We start from the raw sequence: 16,646 nt of genomic DNA, 5'->3' as shown, positions 1-16,646 counted from the left end.
GCGTGACTGTACTACATGTTTTTCGTTTCTGAAAGTTCTATTTGGTACTTTTTCAAATCTGCCCCCACCTTATTATTTTAAAATAGGATTTTGCTCTTTTTTTAGAAATTTGATTTTTTTTAAAAAAGCTTGGCAACTGAGCTAACAACTGTTGCCAGTCTTCTCTTTTTTTCTTTCTTCTCCCCAAAGCCCCTCTGGATATAGTTGTATATTCTAGTTCTGGGTGCCTCTGGTGGTGGCATGTGGGACGCCGCCTCAGCATAGCCTGGCGAGCAGTGCTACGTCCGTGCCCAGGATCCAACCGCCGAAACCCCGGGCCGCCAAAGCAGAGTGCGAGAACTTAACCACTCAGCCATGGGGCCGGCCCCAAGAAATTTGATTTTTTTCCCTGTGCTTTTACATGCTTCACCATACTTTTACATTCTCTTTCATATTGCCATTCTTTATCTCAAATGCTTAGGACTCTAATTTTGCTGTGCATTCTGTTTCCTGATTTTCACTCAACATTGGCTGTTTCTTCATGTGTTTTGTCATTTTTGTTGATGAGCTTGTGCTTCGTGGGGCTTGCTTCCTCCATGAGAATCTCTTGGGGCTTCATTGTGAAAGTCCTCACAGATCAGTTTTGCAACCAATTTTATGATAATATCGTGGCTTGGGGATACTAGGCTGACGTAAATTCCAGCTCCACCTCCGCTGGAAGAGAGGCCTGAGTTCGCAGGTAAACCTTCCCACAGCGCCTCCAGCAGATGAACTCCCTTCCAACAGCCTGTGTCAGAGACTGAGATTTTTCTTGCCCACTCCGCTACGTGAGGAAGAGTTTTGGAAATAAATACTATTGTGTTTGGGCTGTGTTCTCAGTTCCAGTGACCCTCCTTGTGAGCATTCAAAGTCTTTTCTTCTCTTCAAGCTCTGGGGGATTGGGACCACCCTTCTCCCCGGGGCAGCCGCAGCATCAGCTCAGACACGATGTGCCAGTTTTCAGCTCCCTCCTAGTTTATGGCACCTGGGAATTGTCCTTCCCACCGTGCCTCCCACTTCCTTCTGTTTAAAGCTCAGCCTTCATTAAACAGTTGCTCTGTTTTAGCACTCTAAGTCAGCCACATTGCCAGAAAGAGAAATCATTACCGGTACAATTGATAAACTGTCAGTGTGTGTGATTGTCTCTGCTTATCAGGGGTGATTGGATTGACAGGCCGAGCTGCTGGTGTTTTCACACCGTGTTTGTATCCCCCCATGCTGTGTATGCGGCATATCTGTATCCACACAGCCAGGCCTAGATGCCGGTCCATAAGCAAACTTGTGGGGAGTGAGAGGATGCCCACCAGAGAGAGCGGGCGCTGCAGCAGTCAGGGCGTGTGCTCTGGCGTCCTCTGCCTCGGGGTCTCAGCCCAGCTCTGGCACTGAGCTCGCTGTGGGTTGTGGGCGGGCTGTTCTCTGAACTTCAGTCTTCCCGGACATAAAGGTGGGACGATAATACCTGCCTTACCTGATCATAGTCAGGATTAAATGAGATGCTGAAATAAAGCACTTAGAATGGGCAGTGCCTGGCACAGAGCCACTGCTGCCAATAAATGGGAAGTATTCTTGCCGTCATCCCGTCGCCTACCTGGAGACTAAGAACAGTGATAAAACCATTTCTGAGCTTGCCAGAGCCTCAGTTTTAGAGTCCAGCTTCCTGACTCTCCTCCTTTTTATCTGTCATCTCAGTCATCCCAGGTGAGTAAGTACGGAGAACGAGGAAACTGCAGAGTGAGGAGCTTCAGAGCCTGGGGGCCAAATCCAGCTTTGCTGCTTGCTGGCCACAGGCATGTGACAGCCTCTCCAAGACTCATTTTCCTTGCTGTAAAATGGGGATAAGAACACCTTGCTTATGGGGTGATTGTGCAGGATGAATACGGAAACGCCCGCACAGAGTGGCACGTGGTGGCCGTCAGTTTTCCATCAAGTCTGGGTCCGGGCACCAGGACGGCGAACTCTCTGCAGTCCGGGCCTGTGCATTCCTTCACGAGTTCAGCATTCACCGCAACGCCTGGTCAGCGAACGCTGGACTGAATGGAATGAATGAAACCAGGAAAGAGAAATGAGACACTGCAGGGTAGGAAACAGTGGCAAAGGCTGCAGGAAGTGACTCCATAGGTGGCCACAGGAAGTCAGAGCCCGAGTGTTCATAGTTTGCTCTGTGTGTGTGTGTCTGAGAATGGGACATTGTCTCCATCTTTTCTTATCTTTCCACAGTGCCAGAGCAGGCCCTGCTCGAGGTCCTGCTGGAGCCCTGTCTCCAGGCCCGGCCGCAGCAGGTGGAAAGGGAGTGGAGTCACTCTTAGCTGAAGCAGGAAGAGGTATGTGCTCTGTTTCTTCCTGAGGAGCTGGCAAAGGGCATGGAGACCTTGAAAGACTGACTTGGTTCTCTTCCTACTTTGCATAAGAATCTTGAACTTGACATTTCCGTTTCAACAGGAGGGAAAAATAGAGGAGAATTGCGAGGGATAAATGAATTCTTCCTGCTCAAGTGGCTCAAGAGTTTCACTTGGGTAGTAGATACAACCGTGCACACAAAGCCAGGACAAACTCACTGGGACATTGATCTGGAGCTCCAGAAATAGCTTGCAACATCAATTTGTTGCTCAGTTTCCCCAGTTTCGCAATGTCTGCACCCATCTACTACCTTTTCAATGTTTCCTCTGCTTCCTTCTAACAGGCACCGTGCACCAAGTGTGCCACATCCTCTGTGTTCCCACTCATCCTCCCACCTTCTCCACACCACATGAATTAACACGCCCATTGTTACAGATGGGAAGCTGAGGGCCAGAGAAACTAAGGGATTTGCCCACAGAGGAGGAGACATGCACATGTGGGAGGACTTGGCTCCGAAGATGGCTTTGTCCATTGTCTCACATGGCTTCTGGTTCACTATGTCCTGCTCCTTGTCATCTTGGAAAGCCCAGTGGGGAGGTGTGGTCCAGGCTTTCCTTTTCCTAACAAACTGTGCCAGCTCAGGGAAGTCGCTTCTCCCAGTGGGGCGTGGCTTCTTTGTCTGTGAAATGAAGGTTTAATTAGATGAACTCTGGGGTGTCTTCCCATTTCTTCTATGAGTTTCCTGACCCGAGACTAGGAGAACGCAGACTTCTGCAGGACCGTCTCCTGCGCCTCTTCACCTCACAAACCCTTCCCTGAAAGGCGTGTGAAATGAGCAAGACGGGAAAGTGGTGCGCGGGGCTAGCATTTACGAAGAGCTGATTATGTGCCGGAGTTCTGCTGGGTGCTGTTAGCCAAAATTCCTGATTTTTGTTAGGCCTCATACTAATTTCCTTTAGATTGATTCCTGGTATTTATAAACCCTTCATCATTCCTATGATTTGTTGTCTTTCTACTTCTCTATGTCTAGAATGCTTTCTTTCCGCCTCCTCCCTGCCAGAGAACACAAGCAAGAATAATTTACTTTGGACGGCACCCTGCAAGAGTGCCCTACTATGTTGATGTTTTGGTAGAGAGTTGGAGAGAAGAAGGCAGGACAGGAAGGTTGGTTTAAAAAGAATGAGTATAGGTGCTTTTCTTTGTGAAAGGCTGGAGATGGTTTTCTGACGTCTCATTAGTCTGGACTATTTTGGGGACCTCCAGGGCCGTGAAACCTTGATTCTTTTTCTGGAAAGGAATAAAAAAGATCTTTTTTGTTTGTTTCTGTGACATCTCAGGAACTTTTTTTGCTGTGTAGGAGTGTCTTGCTCAATACTCACTTCTAACGCTTATTTAAGGGTTCGAATTTGTGGATGACTCATTTTCTCTGGAGGATGCTGGGTGGAGGGGGACCTCAGAGGACTCGGCCCTTGGCCTGTAAGGGCCTGAGAGTGCAATCGGCAATTCAAAGTCCTACCTAAGTGATTTCTCTGACTGGTCTTATAAAAAGCCTTAGAGACTTTAAGAAAATTATAGGAAATTATTTGAGGAGGCCGCATCTACCCCCTCCCTGGGCAATCCTCACAGGGAAGTTGGGACTCTGGAGCCTTCCGAGTTCCCCTTTCATTGAAAGAAATAGGCTGAGGAGCTCTCAGGAGGATGGATGCGTAGACCCTCCGGCTCACCAGAATGAAGAACATAGGTAACTCCTAGGCGTAAAGAATTCCATTAATTTCACACCCATTCAAGAGATTTCTCAAAACCTTGCTACTGGATTTGATAAACTCCCAAGTTTCCATGGCTTAGCACAGTTGACGTTCATTTCTCCTGTGAAGTCCAGGCCTGAGGAGGCTTTTCCTGACCTCGCCCTGTGTGTCCACACCCCGCTGAGGGAAGGAGGAAGAGAGAGCAGGAAGGTCCCTCAGGAGGATGCCATGGGCCACTCCTGTCGCCCACTCTTGGTGGCTCAGACTTACTCCTAGGCTCAACTAGCTGCAAGGGGCCTGGGAAATGCAGCTCCTGGCTGGGCAGATGCTCCTAGCCATAGCTCTGCATTGTGAGGGAGAGCGTGGCTGTTTGGACGCTGTCTCTAGCTGTCTCTGCCACTCACCTGCAGCACACGTGGCGCAGAGCTCCCGGGGGCTTGATGGAGTAGGCGATGACGATGCCCCCTCCCCTCCCTCCTCCTCCCCATTCCCTGTGGACCGCCTTTCCATCCTCTTACTGTTCCCTTCCATCCTTCCTCACCTCCAACACACACACACACACACACACACCTCCCTACCCCTTTTCCTCTGCTCTTGCATGGAGAATCTGCACTACAGGGGCCTTTCATGTAGAAGTTAGACTGAAAGTACCGGTCAAAAGGAATTCAATATACATTCCCTCCCCCAAAAGTGGCTGGGAGCCTGAAGGATATTGGTTCAGGCCTAGCGTTATTGTCTCTAAATTTAGTTGTCATTAGTTACTGCCTTGCCTAGAGACTCAAGGGGACTCCCTGCTGCTGTACCAAGGATGCACTCCTTTGCCTTTTGCTTTAGACCCCTTGTAATACGGCCCTTACTCCCCAGTCCAAGCTTATTTCCCATATCTCTTTGTTGCTCAATGGGGAATAAGTCCTGCCCATGGTGGGGTGTTTACTCACTGCCCTGCTCTGCCTCTGCACTGGATGTTCTTGAAGGCCCTTTCAATCTCCACCCAAGGGTTGAAGCCTCCTGACAGCTCTTGCCCTGATTTGAAATCCCACTTGCTAGGAGTGGTCTTGTAGTTTAACACATTTCCCTCTCCTTGTGTAAGGCCTGTTGCAGTGTCCTTTGTTAGGTTAGACACTCTTAGGCAGAAGAACAAGCCTGACAGCCCTGCTTCTCTCTGCTCAGTGTCCTGCTATTGTCCTGCACCTGTCTTAAAATTTTGCATTTTAACTACGTATTTGCCAGCTTCCTCACTACAGAAAGCTGAATGTATATGTATGCAGTGTCCTATTCACTCAAGAGTGCTATCTGGCTGCGCAGCTCAGTACCTATGGGCTTAGAGTGGGAGTTTCCTGGCTGGGACATGAGGGTGTCTTTTCTGACGGAATGCCAGAATCCATTCCAGCTAGAGCTGGGGACACTTGTTTCTCCTCTTGTCCCCAGAGTGCCTAACAATTGATACAGACTTGCTGCTTACTTATTTAAAATTAAAAACAGCTGCTATTTAAAAAAGAAACCTGCTAAAGTTGATTTGGTATCCATCACCAACCAGGTGTTTATTTACTGTGTGTTCACATCTGTCATCTCAATTAAACTTTCAACAGCTCAGTGCCACAGGTGTGATCATCCCCACGCTTCTAAGGAGGTTGAAATTACAGGCCAGTAAGTGGAAGAACCGGGGCTCTGAATCCAAGTCTTCTGGCTTCAAAGCCTATGCTTTTTTCTATTGTTCTATTTACTTCACTGATTTTCTATAAAAATCACTGATGTTTCAATCCTGGAACCCTTATAAGTGGGAGCCAAGGGATTGGGAAAGACAGACTGATTTGATAGACCCAAGGTTTAATGCTGAATCTGTAATTGAGTTCACCGAAGCCGCTAGCCTCTGGAACGTCAGTCTCCCCCTGTTGCCGCCCCCCCCCCCAACACCTGTGCAAATCAAATCAGACATGCAGAAGAATTGTAAAAGAAAGGCTATCACTTCTCCTGAGTAATATTTTTTGCTAGAAACTTTTTTTTTATTGGCACCTGAGCTAACAACTGTTGCCAATCTCCTTCTTTTTTTTTTGCTTTTTCTCCCCTAAACCCCGCAGGATGTAGTTGTATGTTTTAGTTGTGGGTCCTTCTAGTTGTGGCATGTGGGACGCTGCCTCAGCATGGCCTGATGAGCGGTGCCATGTCCACTCCCAGGATCTGAACCATAGAAACCCTGGGCCGCCGCAGCAGAGCGTGCGAACTTAACCACTCAGCCACAGGGCCGGCCCCAAAACTTTTTTTTTTTTAATAAATATGTTCCAAGGATGAGGAGAAACCAAATTTGAAATCCATTTGTCTGGAGAGCACTTGACCCGAGTTTCTCCAGTGTTGTGCTGTCTTCTACGTAAGTGTGTACTGGTCTCAGTAGACGTCTACACCCGCCTGGAAGTCCAGAGTTCACATGGTGTGCTCCCACGGCTCTGCCTTGTGGGCCAGCCCCAGAGTTTGGGGAGACAGCAGTGAATGAGAGTTCCCAGCAGCAGCAGGAAATGCCCACAGCCTGCATGAGGCCCAGAGATTCACTCCTCTCCCCGATGTTGCGGCGGACACCCGTCCAGAAGGCCACCGGGCCTGCCTTCCTCGGACTCCAGGAGGGCCCACAGGAGAGACTGCTAGTGTTTGCATCATGCTCCCCAGTTTACACAGTGCTTCTTAAGCATGCCTAAGCATTCAGGCTGTGGAATGACCACGTGAGCACGAGTGTTGTGTTGCCCATTTCGCATCTGAGGACTCGGAAGGCCAGATGTTAAATAACTCACCCAAGCTCTCCCAGTAAGTAGCCAAACCCATTCTCAAACCAGCTCCTTGGACGCAGGTCTCGCCCTGCTCAGGACACCTCTGTGTGTCCCAGTGCATCTGTTCAGGGCTGGCACCCTGCACCAAACCATGATTCCCCAAATGTGCTCCCTTCCCAGCCTCTAGGCCCTGGCTCATGCCATCCCTCTGCCTGGAAAATTCTGTCTCCTTCCACCATCTCTGACTGCAGAATCCCAACTTTAAGGCCCGGCTTCAGTGTCAACTTGTCCACAAAGGGTTTCCAGATTCCTCCTGGACTCTTCCCCTGTGTTTCTGAGATCCTTTCCTGTACTTAAAAAAAATAACACTTATCACAATGTGCTGAGTGTTCTAGTTCTGCATTCCTGTCAGCCTCATGGTCTGGAGAGGGCAGACCCAGTGTCTAGAAAAATGCCTTATGTACGTCAGGTTCTCAATGAAAATACTTATCCAGTTGAATTCTTATTATGGACTTACTACCAATTCTTCCTAGGTAACATTTGTTGGCACTTTCCACGTGCCAAGTACTGTCTGAAAGCTTTGTACATCTACCTAGTCCTCATCACCAGCCTGTGAGGTAGGTTCCATCACTGTCCGTGTCTTAGAGATGAGAAAACTGGAGTCGAGGAGGTTAAGTGACTTGTCCAGGGCCATGCAGCTGGTAAGACGCAGAGCTGGGTGTGAACCACCTTCTCCACTGCCTATAAAGCGGGGAACTTGAGACAGGTCCTCGAGCCCTAAGAGCTGTATGTTTATTTCCTTCTACAAGAAAGACCCCTGTGCGAGGCCAGAGAACAGCTTAGAGCATGCGATTGAAGAGCACGCCTAGCCCACCTCCGCCGCCCTTCCCCACTCTCCTTATGCGCCTGACACGAGAAATCTGGAAGACCTGATTTCTTGAAGCATCTACTGCTTATGAAGATGTCGGGGACTGCAGCAAGAAGCAATAACACACTCGACACATTTAACACAACCTAACATCACCTTCTGTGTTGTTGGTTTGGGTGCGGTGGGCATGGCGGGGTAGCTTCTCCAGGCAGGGGTGCTTCTGTCTCATGTGGGCTGTTCTAGAGAGAGGAACAGGAAGTTTGTGCTCTGCCCTGCTAAGGCCATCTCGGCCTGAAATACATGACAGTAATAATAAAGTAATATTTCAATAGCAAACACTTAGGAAGGACTTGCTATGTGTCAAAGCTCTTCTAAAGATTTAATTCTCAGGACATTAAATTACGTTAATTCTCATTTAATTCTCAGAACAACACCACGTGGGTATTGCTATCATCCTCATTCGGCAGAACCAGGAACGAGCGACAGAGGCTCCGTGTTACTGAATCTTTGCTACGTGCCGGTCATCACACTAAGAAAATAACTTGCAATATCTCATCTAATCCTGATGCGACCTGGTGACTTATATATTACTATCCTTTTACCAATGAGGAAACTGAGGCTTGGAGAGCTCGAGGAGCAAGTCCAAAGTGGAACAGCCCGCGTGTGTGGAGCTGGGGCTTTGAGGCCAGGCCCGTGTCCTGCGAGGCCTCCCCAGACCCTGGACACAACACGAGTCGCAGATGCTCATGGTCCTCCGTGCAAAACCTGGGAGGAGAAGGTGACCACGGATAGGACTCGTGTGCCACCTGAACAGTTGTTCCCAAATTCCTCCTGTCTCTCTCCCTGGCTGTGTAGTCCCCACCTTTCATGTTAGGTGTAGGACCCCTCACTTTCTACGACCTCAGAACCTCCTGAAAATGAAAATGATAAACCAACAAGCTTACCGTTTATACAATGCCAGCCACACATTGAAAGCTCAATGCAGTGTTTCTAATTCTACCGGCAGCCCTGCCAAGCGAGTGTTGTTAATCACCTAGTTTTACTGACGGGGAAACTGAGGTGCAGAGTTTAAGTAACTGGCCCAGAGCCCCTGGACCAGGAGGTGGCCGAGCTGGCAGTGAGCCAGGTGCTGGTCTCAGGCTGCAGCTCCTCTGGTGGAAGAGGGGTCCGCAGTGCCCGTGGAGTTTCCGTTTGGTCCCAGCCTCATCTGTTGTGAAACGCAAATGCCTCGTTTATTTCTCCATTGCCCTGGGGGAGCATAAGCGTCTGTGGCAGCACAGGCCCTTTGTGCCTCTCTCTGCAGCGGGTTTACCCCTAGGAAAAGCCGAATGCGGGGGCTGTGAGGGTGGACGACCCCCTCTTCCCAAGGTCAGAACGCTTTCCAGTGATCAAGACGGTGCTGGAGAGGACGTCTTTGCGTCAGTTCTCTGACCTTCCTGACGCCGTAGCAGTGCTTAGGAAGTCGGGGCAGGCTGGGAAGCTGGACTGTCCTTGCGTGTGAGTGCTGAGTTACTGTTGTCAACAACACTGGAAGGGAGGAATGCAGGGCGGGGTGGGGCAGGGCAATGACCCGAGGCCCACCTGCGTGCTGGGGGCCGTCCCTCTTCTGGGGTAGGGACTGACCAGGCTGGGAGTGCCTCCGAACACGGAAACACTGAGGGGTTTCCCCTGAGACGCTGCCCACGAGGGGGAAACGATGGGGCCTTCTTTACAAAAGCAGCCGAGGCCCAGGGCTTCGCCTGGGCGGCAGGGCGGTCACTCTGTGCAGAGCCCAGCCCCAGAGCCTCGGGCTCACAGGACCCACAGGCACGCAGAGGCTCTCTGTGCGCAGGGGAACCTTACTGCCAACAAAATCTTCCGAGGAGGCAGTGTATGAAACAGAAAAAAAACGTTGCCTTTTAGTGCATACATTATTTTATAGGGTTAAATTTATTAAACTAATTATAAGTAGTCAGTAAGAACAGTGAGGCTCTTGCGACAGACACAGACGTTCTAAGCGGGAGGCGTGGGCAGCGCCTACTGACTAGCTGCCGCTGATGCCTCACCTACCTGTTATTTGGTGGCACATTATTAAGAAAAGTCTGGATTCATACAGATCAACTACTATAAATTCCAAAAGTTAAAACGTCTTGCTTTTCAATTTCAGGCTATTTTAAAATTAGAGAGGGCAGGAGATTAATTTTGGAATCAACGTTAAAGCAGACTAACCTAGCAGCTGAAGTTAAAACTTTGGTGATTTCGCGGCTGGCCCGTGGCCCAGTGGTTAAGTTCACGCTCTGCTCTGGCAGCCCGGTTGGCCAGGTTGGGTTCTGGGCATGGACCTACACACGGCTCATCAAGCCATGCTGTGGTGGTGTCCCACATAGCAGAACTAGAATGACGTACAACTAGAATATACAACTACGTACTGGGGCTTTGGAGAGAAAGAAAAAGATTGGCAACAGATGTTAGCTCAGGGCCAATCTTCCTCACCAAAAAAAATACCTTTGGTGATTTCCAATGATTTGTATGTTGGCTGTTCTATCTTTGAATATATTTTCTCAATTTTCAGTTTCAGAAATGGTTAAGAAGTTATACTTAGAAAGTGAAGGTGATCCTTGTAGAACCCTTGACATCAGCCCAGGGCAGACCCTAGTGTTCTGAGGAGCACGCACTGGCCCCAGCAAGGCAGAGACACCCCTTATTTGGGACTCTGTGGGTACTGCTGGGCTGTTCATTACCAACTTCTTGCAGATTTCAGAACACTCACCAATGAAACCATGGCTGGGCACCACTGCACCTGGTGGTTAAGAAGGTGGGTCTTGTCCCAGACGTGGGTCTAAGTATGAACACGGCCACTTTATGGTGCTGTGGATCACTATTCTTCACCCTTGGCTTCCTCATCTGTAGGATGGAGACAGTGCCACGTAACCACTGTGATTCCTGAGGCTTAGATGAGACGATGGATTTAAAGCTCTTAGCCCGGGCTTTGGCATTTAGAAAGTACTTACTAAGGGGCAAGGGGAACAACCATTTTGGGTGGCTGCTCTGAGGTGAGCACTGTGCATGCCGCTGGGTTCTGTATGGATTCAAGGATGACGGGTGCACTGGGGGCTCTCCTGTATCCATCTCCCACGTCCCCCAAGCTCCAGCTTCATATGCACAGCTTGTACTGGATTTGGATGTCTAGTAGCAGCTCAAACTCAGGAATAAAAGGAGTTCATGGCCCCTTGGCCCTCCCAAACCCTGTGTACCCCTGACTATATTATTCTCCTGGTTAATGACCTTAAAATAATATCCACTTTCATTACCAGGCCTATGACCTTGGTCTCAATGTGAGATCCACAGACTAGCAGCCTGGGCGTCTCTCCTGGAGCTTGTTAGAAATGCAGACACTCTTGCCCCCCTAGAATCAGAAGCTGCATTTTAACAAGATCCCTGACAATTCCCTTGCACAAGGAATTTGATGCACTGAGCCCACCTTCCGCTCTGACTCCTTGGGGGTCACTCTGCTCTGGGCACATGAGGCCGAGCATTATGAAAGCCTAGACCAGCTGCCCCTCATTCTGGGTTCCCTCCTGTGGGTGAAGGGTGGTCTCCGAGTTTGCTAAATGTCTGGCTGCTCTGATGTTTGATTTAGGACCCAAGAGCTGGTCCTGAGCTCAGATCTGGGTGGACACGCCTCCTATTCCAGTTGACTCTTTCCAGGTGATCCTTCAGACTCATGGGTGGGACTCCTCTTGTAGACGATCCCTAAGGGCTCCCGAGCCTCTCTCTCTCAGCTCACTTCTGGGCCTCGGTCCAACCTGAACCACTTGTCTGACATGAGTACGGACAGACAGACACACGTTTGGGCTGTGTTTTGGTGTTCGATGGTGGCTGGAATGGGATTTCTAGGTCACTCGGGGGTCAGCAATGTCACTCCCAGAGGCCACTGGAAAGCAGCTTGAGTACATGAAGAGCTGCCTGGAGGCCCGGGGTCAGTGGGGAGACAGCATCATTGGTGACATTTTTCCCCCTGGAGTAGGGAGTGACCTCCCTTCTGTCCCGGCCCAGGGAGTCGCTGCCACTGAAAAGGACAGGAGTTACTCACCTCCACAGAGAACAGTGATGAACATTTCTGAGAAGGTTGTACCAGCCAGAGAAAAAAAAACCAGCAGGGGGCAGCAGAGCCCTTCTTCTCACCCCTTGCCCACTAGCGAGGACTCAGCTGGGGACTTTGGCCCCTGTGGCCGCTTGCCCCTCCCTCTGTGGCCAGGAGCTCTGAACTGTAGGATCTTACAGGTAGAAGAGACCTTGGAGACTCACACCCCTTATGGCAGTGGCAGCTTCTGGCAGGGGGAGAGTCTCCCCAGAGAGTTTCCTCCTGAAGCATATGAGGCACGACAGGGAGTGGCCATGCTGACAGACCCAATGAACGGCAGGCTGAGGCTTCCTCCTCCAGGCCCTGTGCCTGCAGGACAGCTCCACAGAGGGGACTGAATGCATTTGACCAAGTTGACAAGCTATCAGAATCCAGGCGTGGCTCGATCTGGTCGCTGTGATGGCTGAGTGCCTTGCCTTAACACTGGCCATCGGAAGAGGCTGGACATGGTCCTGTGGGCTGGCCTGGCAGCCTCAGCGCTGGCCTGGCTGTAGGCCTAGGAGCACTAGACTTTGCATGCTCTTCTCTCTCATCTCTCTCTCTTTCCAGCCACCTAAGCAGCCTGAAATGCTCTCCCTTCTCCCTACCTCTTCCCAATCATCCATGTTTCCCACTCTGGAAGGCTTGGTCAAGTCCTAGCCCCTCCTTGAAGTGGTCCCAAGCTCCAGCCCTAGAGCCATCTCCCTCACCTCCAAGTGCCTTCCTCCGCTCCAGTGTGCCCACCAGGTTGGCGCTCAGTTCTATGCTGTTTTCTTCTGCAGTTTCCCGTGTGCTGTTGTGGCCCCGACGTGATGGTGTGATTTCAGGGTTAGTGTCTGTATCCACGTGGCCAGTTAAATTCATGAATCATTTCTGGGTCATGATACCCCCTGTATGTGGGAAGCAACGTGCTGAATGGGGTGTGTGTGTGTCATACTTTCTGCCTTTAGGAAACTTATAGTCTAGAAGGGAAGATAAAACATGGCACAAACCACTATAGTAGGAATAAGACAAATGGTAGAGACAAGACGGCATGAGGATTGACAGAAGGAGAGATAGGGGAGGGGTCAGGAAGAGCTTTGTGGAGCGAGTAGCCTCCGGGGTAGGTCCTAGAGGGTGAAGAGAGTTTCAGCTGGCGTGACAGGAGAAAGGGAGGAGGGCCTTCGGAGGAGAGAACCGCTTGAGCACAGGCCCTGAGGGCAGAGGGCTCTCCCCTGGAGGCAGAGAGGCTCCTGTGGTACTGGAGGCCCTCAGAGCAGTGCAGGAGGCTGGCCCAGGGTACCGCCTGCCTCTCTGTCCTCCAAGAGATCACCAGAGCCAGCAAGGGGACATGGCCCAGTGATGGAAGATAGGGCTGGAAGCTGCAGCTGCACCTAGGTTCTCATGGTCCCTACCCCAAGCACATCTCACCCCTGAAGCCAGGTGCCCCAAGTGAGGTTTTGGGGGACCACAGCATCCAATGGCCAGTGCCCTGATGAGAGGATTGAGGGATGGACTCAGCGATGGGAACACACGTTGATATTCTCAACCTGTGTGACTTTATTTTCCCTCACCCCAAAGGATCACAGATAGCAATCAGCACAAGCCGAGGTCCAGGCTCTGAAAGAAACCTGGGTGTTACCAGATAGGAGCATGCCATAACCGAGCTCACATTCCCAGCCAGGGCGGCCCCTGCGACGCCCACGTCTTCCTGCCTGGAGTGCGCAGAGTAACCTGGCCATGTTCTTTGTGGAGAAGGCACTGCCACAGATGACCGCCGCAGCACCCTGGGTGACTCAGCGTCTCCCCAGGCTGGGCTGGCTCCATCCTGCACACGTGCTGCCCTCTGCCACCTGGAGGAGCAGGGACAGCTCCCAGTCCAGGCCTTCGATCCTCTGAGCCAGGCAGGCTCTCCTCACCGCCAGGATCAGGGCCTGCTCGCTCTTCAGGGCCCAGGTTCCCACACTCTTTCTGTCTGGGCCGCCTGCCTCTGCTGGGTTAGGTCTGTCTTCCTGCTCTGCATGAGGGAAGATGCTGGGAACCACCTGAAAAGGACACAAAAGGAAAGCGGAGATGTGAGCCCTGAGAGTTCTGAGCTCTCTCTGCCCTGAACCCGCCGTGTGACCTGGCCATGACCTTGTCACCCTGGCAGTCTCTAGGCAACGACACTCATCCCAACTCTTGGGAAGATTACCTCCGGGGACTGACCCCGTGACTGATTAATGAAGACATTGTGTCCCCTGAGTTCATGTTGCCACATTAATGCACAACAACGACTAATTACGTCATTACACAATCGTCGTGTTTAATAGTTTGGAACATTTATTGAATAATTAAATCTTGTGGCATTCTATAGCCCCTCAGCTCATCCTGTTTTTTTCCTTCCTTCATACCAGGGATATTTATATAATGTCTCTTTAAGCATGAAGTTTTCCTGTTACTTTATCCTCACCAAAATCACTATCTTCTGTGCCCCTCAATACATCAGATGATACACCCTGCACCTGGTCACCCCACAGTGGCCCTGGCGTCACAGCTGCTTGTCTGGGGGCGGGGAGCTGCTTCCAGAGGAACTGACCCCACAGCTTAGTGTGCCCTCTGTGGAAGGAGTCTGGATGAAGCTCAGCGAATGTATGATGAACATGTTGAGAAGAGAACACAATGGGAGGCTGGCCTCTGCCTTTGGGTTTCACAGGGAGGACCGACCTTGGGGGTTCAAGGATCATGGGTTTCAGGGACCCTTTATGCCTTAGGAAACACTGTTTCTGCAGCCCCCCGGCTAGGGCATTTGTGCGTCTCATGGCTGTTACATGGCCCCGCCATACCCGGTTTGCATACAAGATAATTTTTCCTGCAGTTCTTTGAGAGTGACAAAGAAAAATGGCAAGTAATAGGATATATTGGAGTATATGAGGAAGCCATTTTGTGTAAACCTAATTCGGCCTCACCTTGTCTTTCCAAAAGGGCCTGACCAAGGCCGTTGAGCATGCATTGTATGTCTGCATTAGATATTCCCTGTGGCAAGAGCAAAGGCCCTTGAGATAAAGGTGCAACTTCCCTCCCCCTCCCAACGTTGGCATTTCTTTAAGGATTAAGCATCTTTCCGCTCACCTGTGACCACCCAGCTCAAGACAATAGACTTGCCTCCTGCTACGCCCGCCCTCCGAGAGAGCAGACCCACTACCTGCTGTGTCCATCAAGTGCTGTGCTGACAGGGCAATCTTGTGACTATTGTGGGAGGGACATTTCAATCATATGTGAAACAGCCTGTTTGGGGGTATATAGCCACTCTGTATACCTCACTTCTTTGGTGCCCTTTCTTCCTTCGGGAAGAAAGGCCCCGGGCCATGGTCCTCAGATTTCAGCTCAGAATAAACTCACCCAAATTTTCATTTATAGATTGGTTATGGATTATTTTTGTTGACAAGAGCATGGGTGCCTTTATTGTCATTTAGTCTTAAAAGAAAGGTCAGTTGACTAAGAAGAACTGATTTTTCCAGACCTCCCAACATCAAGGCCCAGGCACACAAGATGTTCTCATGGAATTCTCTGAACTCAGGGAGCATCGCAGCTCTCCCCATCACCAGCCCCTCAGGGCCCCACTCCCAGGGTCACTGCGGCAGGTGGCCCAGGTCACTGTGGCAGCTCTCCCTGGTCATGAAGAGGGGATCCTTGGTAACACAGGTGGCCCGGCACAGATGTCTGCTCCAGGAAGCTGGTGAGAGGAGGTGCCCACCCTGCCCTCCACCATCCAGAGTGTTGTCCATTTTGAGCAGCTCAGGAAGGCAGGGATGAGGCTGGGACAAGGGAGGCCCTGGGCTTGGGCAAAAGTCAAGGGGGTGCCAAGAACTCAGGTCAAAAGAAATGGTGTTTTAATGCAGTATTTAAAAAATCAAACCGGCAAAACTAAGGCCTGCAAGCTGGCCGCCTGCTTTAGTAAATAACATTTTACTGAGCTCATGAAGACACAACTGAATGATCACTTCTATCCCTTGTTTATTCCCCTCCAACCTTCCCTATGTCGACACCTTCAGAAGCCTGAGTTAGGACGGGGGACAATCTAGATGAATGATGCATCTCCTGGAAAACTCCTTGTTCCAGAACCATGCGCTACTATTTACGCTGCATCTGAATAGCTATTTTTATTGCTCCCTTTTCATGCCCTTCCTCAATCTTTCCCAGCCATTCTTTTACTAATTGAGTGTGTTTCCCTGTCTCTGGATCCATTTGCCAAACCAAACAAGCAAAGCTGGACTTTGGCCGGTGGGCTTTCTGGTCAGAGCTGGTTGTTCTAATCCCAACCCTTCTATGGAAGGGGCTGAGACTCCGTGAGCCCCACACCGTGAGCCCCAGCTCTCTGTGGACTCCGCGGGAGCTGAGATGGTGCTCTGCTGGGCTTACCGCAAATGTACTGTGTTTCCTTGGGGGCAGGTGGTCTGGCTGGTGCTCTTCTTTCTGGAGCTCTAGGGCTTGAGCAGTGAGCTGGAAGAACTCTTTATTCAGTTCGTCCAAGATGTCTTCCACCTGCCATATCTTTCTCTAGAAACAAGGGACATAGAGTCTTCATTACTTTTACTTTTATTCCAATTTCATTAAAAATCCATTGAGCTCCTCTCCCAGACAGTGGGATCAGCATTGGGTAAGAGCTGAAGTCAGGTCTGCTCTGAAGGAGCTCAGAGCCTAAAGACAGGTAAACCCAGACCTACATTCCAGCATAGTAAAGGCTTTGTAGAGGAATGCACAGGGGCTACAGGAACAAAAAGCAGGACATCTAACCCAGGTAGGTGTGGTAAGGGAGAGCTTTCTGGAAGAGAGGACATCTCAACTGATTTTAATGATGA

At 50.5% G+C, this 16,646-nt stretch overlaps 1 long non-coding RNA gene across 1 annotated transcript; it reads right to left on the bottom strand.

Moving 5' to 3' along the window:
* Window positions 1-13,341: 13,341 nt before the first annotated feature.
* LOC103544259 (uncharacterized) lies at window positions 13,342-16,345 on the bottom strand. The gene is made up of 2 exons (XR_011527933.1): window positions 16,207-16,345; window positions 13,342-13,850 (listed from the first exon to the last, which is right to left on the bottom strand). It is a non-coding gene; the product is annotated as an uncharacterized lncRNA (long non-coding RNA).
* Between the last annotated feature and the right edge of the window lie 301 nt (window positions 16,346-16,646).

Source organism: Equus przewalskii, chromosome 16 (genome assembly GCF_037783145.1).
Source record: "Equus przewalskii isolate Varuska chromosome 16, EquPr2, whole genome shotgun sequence".
NCBI classification, from domain to species: domain Eukaryota; kingdom Metazoa; phylum Chordata; class Mammalia; order Perissodactyla; family Equidae; genus Equus; species Equus przewalskii.
Note: the sequence above shows the minus strand (reverse complement) of the source record. Positions and strands in the feature narration are given on the sequence as shown.